The 8770-nt window shown below is 42.7% G+C and overlaps 1 pseudogene; it reads left to right on the top strand.

The window, feature by feature from the left end:
* The first annotated feature begins 223 nt into the window (after positions 1 to 223).
* Positions 224 to 5949, top strand: LOC109372982 (UPF0568 protein C14orf166-like; annotated as a pseudogene).
* The last annotated feature ends 2821 nt before the right edge of the window (positions 5950 to 8770 follow it).

Genomic DNA, 8770 nt, shown 5'->3' with positions numbered 1-8770 from the left:
GTAATACGAGCCCTACCTCAAACATAAGCCCCAGTTAAGATCATCAGCCAGACATGACTGTTTGGATAAATGTGGAGTTTTGTACATCAATAAATGAATAAATGTAGATTGTTGGAGCAAAAATTAATATAAGACCCGGTCTTATTTCCGGGGAAGTATGATATGTTTCGATGCAAGCTGACAGTCCTCGACTACCACAACCCTGCTGGCTTCAACTACAAAGATGAAACAGAATTTAGAAACTTTATTGTTTGGCTTGAAGACCAGAAGACCAGAAAATCAGACACTACAAGACTGAAGACAGAGGTAATTGAGGAAACTATCCACAGCTGTGACTGGCCCAAGTTCTTTGAAAAGTATCTCAGAGATGCTAATTGTCCTTTCAAGATTCAGGATGACAAGACACAATTGACTGGCTTCTTGGTTTTGCTGTTAGACTTGAATATGGAGATAATGCTGAAAAATACAAAGACTTGATACCTGATAATACGAAAAAATGCTGACAATGCAGCTAAAACTGCAGAGCCATTGATCAATTGGGATGTAAATAATTGTGTTTTTAAGGCAGGTGTAATGGCTTTGCCTAACCTTCAGATTCAGCCTCACGCTGATTACTTGATAATGCTTAAGGCAATTTTCATTTTGGTCCAGGAGCGCCTGACACAGGATGCAGTTGCTTAAGCAAATCGAACAAAAGAGGGCTTGCCTGTTGCTTGAGACAAGCATATTCTTGGTTTTGGCACAGGAGACGCAGTTCTTTTTTTTTTTTTAAAGATTTTTATTGGGGAATTGGGATGGGAACAGTGCTGGGGAATCCGGGGGAAGGGGAACAGACAAGTTGCTGTCATTTTGTTCTTCATCTAGTTTATGAGGACGTTGTTACACTGGCCCAAGTTGGCACCATCATTGCGCTCTTCCTGGTCGAGGCAGATCAGTCGTTGGCTTCTCCACGGCCGCTCACTGCGGCTCCTGGCCGCTCCTGCTGGCTGCTGGCTACACACGGTAGCCCATGGCAACCCACTGCCACAGAGGCTGCAGCCTAAGCCGTCACTGGCGACTCACAGCAGCCCAGCTCCAGGTTGAGCTGTTGTTCAGCATCTTAGCTGTAGAGGGCAGTGTCACTGGCCCGCATATGTGGGATCCGAACCGGGGCTCTCTGGCATCCCAAGCCAGCTCTTAACCATCACGCCACTCGGCCGGCCCTCACCATATTTTTTTTATCACACCTCATAAAATGAAGAAAGGCTGGGATTGAGCATTGAAAGATGCCAACGTTTATGGGTTGGGAAGAAAATAAGCTGGAATGGGTGTTTGAGAAGGAGTGGGCAAGGAAATAGAGAATGAGCAGGAAGGTGGGTGATGATAATTTCTGGAAGTCCCAACCAATATACAGGTAAAGGTGACCCCAGTGACAGTGGTCAGACAGACTCTCCACCCAGGGCCAACTCCAGGACCAGAAAAGACAGGACCTACGTGACAATACTCCCTTCTCCACAGGCAGGCTGTGGGATGCCAGTCATTTCACAAAGCCCTCCTCCTTTCTCCTGCATCTGCAATTTGTAAGAGTTTGTAATTGAGATGCACAGTGCACAATTAAGTTCTTTTATCTAAGCATGAGTTTTGTAGGCTTGAGATGTTAAGAAAGGAGCAGCTGCCCAATGTATGGGTGACACTGTGGAACACACCAGTATGGAGAAATAAAAAGAGGGTGCCCATTATTTCCCATCAAAGGACCCATTTAACTTCCTGAGACTTAAAAAGTCAGTTTGTGGGCCGGCCGAGTGGCACGATGGTTAAGAACTGGCTTGGGATGCCAGAGGGCCCTGGTTCGGATCCCACATATGAGGGCCAGTGACACTGCCCTCCACAGCTAAGATGCTGAACAACAGCTCAACCTGGAGCTGGGCTGCCATGAGTCACCGGCGACGGCGTAGGCTGCAGCCCCTGTGGCAGTGGGTTGCCATGGGCTACCGTGTGTAGCCAGCAGCCAGCGTGAGCGGCCAGCAGCCGCCGTGAGCGGCCGTCCAGAAGCCGGCGACTGATCTGCCTCGCCCAGGAAGAGCGCAATGATGGTGCCAACTTGGGCCAGTGAAGCAACGTCCTCCACAACTAGATGAAGAACAAAATGACAGCAACTTGTCTGTTCCCCTTCCCCCCGATTCCCCAGCACTTTTCCCATCCCAATTCCCCAATAAAAATCTTAAAAAAAAAAAAAGTCAGACTGTGTTAAGACAATGTAATGTTTCTGACCCACTAAAGATCCCCTTTTCTATTGACTAATCAGGAATCTATACTTATTATCAAGTTTTAGCAATAATTTTAGGGAATGTTTTTCTAATATCTATAGGAGATACAATTGTTTGATATTGGCAAATACAGGTTATTTCCCATTTCTATGCCATAAACTGGCAGAGCTTGCATTTTTCAGTTATAGTGATCTGTGGCAACTAGTAAATTTTCTAAACAACACTCTCACTCTGTCCCTGTTGACACACACACACACACACACACACACACACACACACACACAAGCTCTTTTTTCTGGAACAGGCAGTAATTATGAAAGAAAAACAATGCACTGCACACAATACACATAGATCAAGATGCCACTTACCTTGGATTTCTACCTCTTCCTAGTCTTCAAGGTGTTGCTGGCATTTTCAATATGTTAGGGAATTGGGGCGGGAGGATAAAATGTAGCTGGGCAGATCTGAACAGGAGGCAGGAAGTGAATGGGTAGTTGATGTCCCAAACACCTCTTGCCCTGGTTGGGGGAACTGGGGAGATGTTATTAAACTTGCAACTAGAAGGTGAATAAGTTCTGGAGATCTCGTACACAGCATCATGATTATAGTCAACAGCACTGTAGACTTCAAAATTGCTAAGAGACTAGATCTTAAATGTTCTCACCACAAAATATAAATGATAATTATGTGATGTGGTGGAGGTATCAGCTAAAGCTACTGTGGCAATCATATTGCAATATATAAATGCATCAAATACACACATATATCTTAAACTTACACATTATGTCAACTTTATCTCAATTTTTAAAATAAATTAAAAAAAATACTTTCACGGAGTAGAACATTTGAAAATAGCTAATAGCATCCACTCAGAATTTACTTTGAAACAATCAAAATCTACAGCCCTGCTACCCAAAGTGTGGTCCCCTAACCAGCAGCATTGGCAGGCCAAGGGCTCCTGTTAGAAACACAGACTCTCAGGCTTCATCCCAGACCTGCTGAGTCCGAATCTGCATTTTGCCAAGTCCCCAGTAAGTTTGTGAAGTGCTGCTACGGAAAACCTGGTGAACTAATAAAGAGCAGGGGCCCAAGCTTGCTCATGTGAGCCTGACCTCTGTTTTTTTACAAAGTTCCTCAGGTGACTCTGATGACCGCCAAAATTTGAGCACCACTGCATGCGAGCTGTGCTGTTCAATACAGTAGCCATTAGCCCCATGTGGCTATTTACATTTACATTTACATTACTTAAAATTGAACAAGAATAAAAATTCAGTCACACTAGCCACATTTCAGTGCTCAAAAGCTACATGTGGCTGGTGGCCAGTCTACTGGACAGCGCAGGTCTAACATTTCCATCATTGCGGAAAGTTCTGTTGGACAGCACCGGTCTGGTTGGTTCTCAATCTTGGCTCCACGTTAGAATCACTGGCCACAGTTTTTTTTGTTGTTCATGTGTTTTAAATTTTAATACACAGTGCTTATTTTAGGCCTCATCCTACAGGTATTTTGTCTTCATAAGAACTTGACCTAGCGTTTTCTAGTAAGAATACCACTCGGAAAACGAAGATCTTGATCTCGATAAAACCTCAGATAATAGAGATGTCATTGAAGTTTGCTGAACTCCAAGCTATGGTGCCAGACTCTAGGTGGGTAACTTTGTGGATGCGTTACTTGCTTCACTTTTCCTTTCATTAGTTGAAAAGATGACATTAAAACAGTAAGAAAAACTTTAAAAGATTTTACACAACCGTTATGTTATTTCCCTGGCACAGTCATTTTGGTTCAGGGTCTTTGCTCTCTAGTCCTTGCATATTTGCATTTAGAATTGGAGTTTTCACAGGCCACCCCTACCCTGGTTGTTCAATAGGTTTACAACTATAAAACTGGATCCCTCTTCATCAGCCCCTACCCCCAACCTACAGAATATACAGAAATATCACCTCCAAATGCCTGCTTTCTGGATGCTTGGGGGATTCTGGTTTGTCCCACATATATTGTTACACAACGATAATGCACCTCCTTCAGCTTTGGCTCCTGCAAGGACAGTGGTGCCCCAGGGACCCAGGTTGCTACAGTGATGTCCTTGGCTGCTTCTGACTCCTAGGCATGCCCCCATTTCACATTCTAAGAATCTCCAACAGTCACCCAACTAGGTTACATTCATAGAGCGGCTCTTTATGGAGATTTGTATGGTAGGGCCCTTTTTTTTGCTATAGCTCCTTGTTCCAGCAAGAGCTTCTGCAAGATCTACTTGACATTGGACTACAGTAATACTTTCCACCCCCCCCCAGTGGATGCCCGAAACCGCTGAGAGTACCAAACCCTATATATACTATGTTTTTTCCTATACATTGCATACCTTTTCACTTAAAAGAAGCACTTTACGGGTTCTCATCGGCATGTCTGAATTGCCAGCATCACTACTCTTGCACTTTGGGGCCATTATTAAGTAAAATAAGGGTGACTTGAATACAAGCACTGTGATACTGTAACAGCCCATCTGATAACTGAGTAGCTATTATGTGACGGATGGGTGGTAGCATCTGCATTGTGGAGATGGGGACCAAAGGGATGATGCACATCCTGGGCAGGACAACGTGAGATTTATTTCATGCTACATATATCAGTTGCACAATTTAAAACATGAATTATTTTTTTGGAATTTTCCATTTAATTTTTCAGACTGTGGTTGACTGGGGGTAAATGAAACCTCAGAAAGCAAAACCACAGATCAGGATGGACTGCTGTGTATACACGGGAACCCCCCGATCAACCATTCCCTAACCAAGTGTGTGCATTTGGACTCTCCCTCTTTGGGGGGTTAGTAAGGAGTGGTTGTTATTCTCAATGGGGCTCAGTCTAGAGGTGGGAGAGAGCCAGTGGCCCTACATGGCTAGTCATTGTCCTTATTAGAGCTAGGACTAGGGTGAGGCAAGGGAGATGCTCACTCTCAGAGTTGTGAAAGTGCAGGGTTGAACCTTCCCTTAAAATTTTGATACTGTGTTCATCATGGATTTCTTTTTGGCCTTAATTCTGATTTTTTAAACTATCATATTAAAATACTTTTATCTTGCTTACTGAAGCCTCTTTTTGTTTGGCACACCATTAAATTTTGTGCAGGTGCCTCACTTCCCTCACCTTTTTCCCAAACCCTGGTTCTTTCCATCAGGTTCCTTTATCCCTCATTCAAATAGAGCCTTGATGGGCCTACTGCTCATGCCATCAAGTCATACCTAGTACCGTATTTCCCATGAATAAGATGCTCCCATGTATAAGACGCACCTTAACTTTGGGGCCTGAAATTTGAAAAAAGAAATGTATTACATAAAGTTATTGAACTCAAGTTTTATTCATCATAAAATTTATACAACTCCTCATCACTGTCAAAACTCCCAACCATGAGCTTGTCCTCATCTGTGTCTGATGACGAATCACTGTCTTCATAGATTGCCTCGTCCTCAGCAGAAAATGCAAGTAAGAAAAATCTACAACCACTGTAAAAGACGCACCCAGTTTTTAGACCCCAAATTTTTCAAAAAAGGGTGCGTCTCATACATGGGGAAATACGGTAAATCGCTCCCAGTACCCAGTTTAGGCCCTGAGCTACACACAGATTGCTACCTAGTTGTAATCACGCTGTTCACCATTTTTTAAATTATGTTTAATTTTCATAAACAATTTTTCTTGTTTCTAGGTACCTTAATTGCCCCTTTTAACAGCTACAAGATAGTCCACTCAGCTGATACACTATACTTATGAGTAACTGTTCTATTATTAGATATTCAGGTTAGTTTCCATTTCTCATTCATTAATGAATTTTTAGATCTGCGAAGTTGCTGAGTGTTCAGGTAGACGCTTGAGTGAGATCAATTGCTCTGCCTAATAAAGTGGGAGGCTTTTTTAATGTCATTTTGGAGCTCTGGTGTTTGGAGATTTTTTGTTTATTTGTTTGTTTTCTGGTGGGCTGCAGAGAAGAGGAAGAATTAAGGAACTTGTTGGAAAGTTGGAACCCAAGTTGGAAGAATTCGTGGAGAAACATTTTAAAGAGAGATGTATGATACTGAACTTAATGTATCAACTATATGGAGTCACAATGGGGACCCCCTACTGTTACTTCCACGTCTTCAGTAACCATCTACCACAGTGAATACTGACTCAGAGACATACATAGGGAGCTATTAACATGCTATTTTGCATGTGTACCAAAGAAACCACTAATAGATTGATTCCATCTAACAAAGGCAAAGGCAGGATTTATATGGGAGAAAGAGGGGAGAGGAGAGAAGAAATGGCAGACATTTGAAAATGGTGACATTTGTTTTCTTTTCCTCAGCAACTTTTCTGATGCTAATCAGCTGGCAGCAAGCAAAGAGGCCACTGCTGATATCTACCAATGGAAGACCACCAGGAAAATACCTGTAGTTAAACCAAATTAGCTTCTTTTCACTTGCTGCAGCTAGCAAGAATTCACTCCAAGGAACTGTGGGGCATTTCAGTAAGAGGAACTAGTGAGGGGGGTAATTACAAGATTTAGACAGATGTTGAGGGATTCTAAGGAGAGTTTTAGGAAGTGGGGGCATGTTCTGAATTGTGTGTTGTCAAGAGGCAGCAGCAATACAATAATTGGGCATCTTTTTTTTTGAGAGAGAGAGAGATGAGAAGATTAAGAAGGGACTAGAATTGTGATTGGTAAAGGAGAAGCAAGCAGTGAGTCTTGTTAGTCAAAGATGGGGGACTGTTAATCATTTTCCCTGTTGAGAAGTGGCCTTGTTTCTGTCTAGTTCCAAACATGGTCACGGAGTGGCCTTCTCTGGACATTATTTATTTTCCATGAGTGTTATTTATCTTCAGTTGGGAACATCACAACCTAGCTGCCAGCAGGGCTGTTTTTCACTTCCTGAGTCGCTCCTGACAAAGTCATCCTGCAGGACGTTAATCTGTGGGGTCCATGTCCACAGCAGTCAGGGCATTCTGCCCTTGAACCACTGGATTGGCCATCAAGAGAATACTTTTGGTTGTTCACAGATGCACCAGGAGATCCTGGGAGTCTGTTGCCATATGTTTGGGATGGGTTGTTTCTGCTTTGTGTCTGCCAGTGTTCTTTGACAGCACCTGCATTTTATTATGTTCTCGTCCAGTTTTTCTGAACAGATGAAAATGCTGGATCTTAGCTTCAGTTCCTTCCAGATGCAGATGCCAAGGCAACAGCTTGTGTACAGGTAATTCACTGCAGAAAGTTCTCCCTTTTATCAAGGGTGGCTCAACTGCTCAGGGGCCCACCTGAGGGCCTGCAGAAGATCCACCTCTGAATGATTCACATGAGACCCCCGGAAGAAGGGAGTCTTTACCCATCAGCCATTCTCATGTGGACTTGCCAGAATGACTGATCAGCCTGCATAGGTGTCCCCTGCCTGGCAGATGTTAAACATTGCCTCAATGTGCGAGAGATGAATGGGTAAATGAAAAAACTGTTTCGACTCTGAGAGTTTCCAATGATTTCTTGTGACCACCACATTAGCAAAATCAAGTCCCAAAGAAGTTAGAAAACCTTACACCTGACCTGGCTTTATCTAGATGATGTCCCTGGTGTCTTAGAGCTTCTATGAGCAATCAGTGAAAGTTCTGCCTGGCTCTCCCAGGCCACAGAGAGGTTCTTTCTGTCCTTGTGGGTGAAGGTCCTCAGCAAGTGCCTTTCCCCAAGGACCAGACCCACTTTGGGCTCAGTAATGAGAAGAGAAATAATGAGAAGGAAAATAGGCCAGCTTTATCCTGCTCCTATGCCATCGAATTGGCTGCACACCTTCTCAGGGAGCTCCAGCTGGACAATGTACCTCCACTTTTAGCAGTATAACTCCCAAAGTAAAACTCTGAACAGTTAAGTATTCATCAGGTTAAGAAAGATTGGCCAGAGCTGAAAAGGAGCCTAGAATGTAATGACTGAAACTGGTAATGTACATAAATAGCCGAACCAGTTTGTCTCTTATTCAAAATCCTATTCTATTTGTGGGCAATTTTCTTCCACTTGAAACTCTCATTATATACCCATTCATTTAAAATGTTAATTCTCCCTCTTCTTTTTTTTTTCCACTAATCATTTCTGGGAGGGAAACACATATTCCTAAGTGAAATTCTTCTGAAGAGCTGAATTAAACAGGACAGTGGGTTTGTTGCTCTTATTTCTTGTCTAATAGAATTTCTTGTTTAATAGAATTGCCAACTTGAAGAACTTTTTCAAAGTCTTAAAAGTGATCCATAATGTTTTTGTGCAAACTAAACTTTTTGGGGCCAGATGGAGGTTTATATCTCAGTAATTAAAGTAAAAAAAAAAATAAGTTGCCCCCAAATTGTATTTACAAAAATGACTTAATAGTCTATAAAAATTGGCTCTTTCCAAATAAAAGGAAAGCCATGAAGATATGGATTCTAGCCTTGGGTCTCCTGGTTACTAGGTAAGTGACCTTGGGCACACGTCTACATCATCCACCAAACTTATGAGTCCATTTGTAACAAAAATGATAGAAATC

This window comes from Hipposideros armiger, unplaced genomic scaffold (assembly GCF_001890085.2).
Source record: "Hipposideros armiger isolate ML-2016 unplaced genomic scaffold, ASM189008v1 scaffold_682, whole genome shotgun sequence".
Taxonomy (NCBI): domain Eukaryota; kingdom Metazoa; phylum Chordata; class Mammalia; order Chiroptera; family Hipposideridae; genus Hipposideros; species Hipposideros armiger.
The sequence above is the reverse complement of the archived record's forward strand: the minus strand, read 5'-3'. Positions and strand labels throughout refer to the sequence as shown.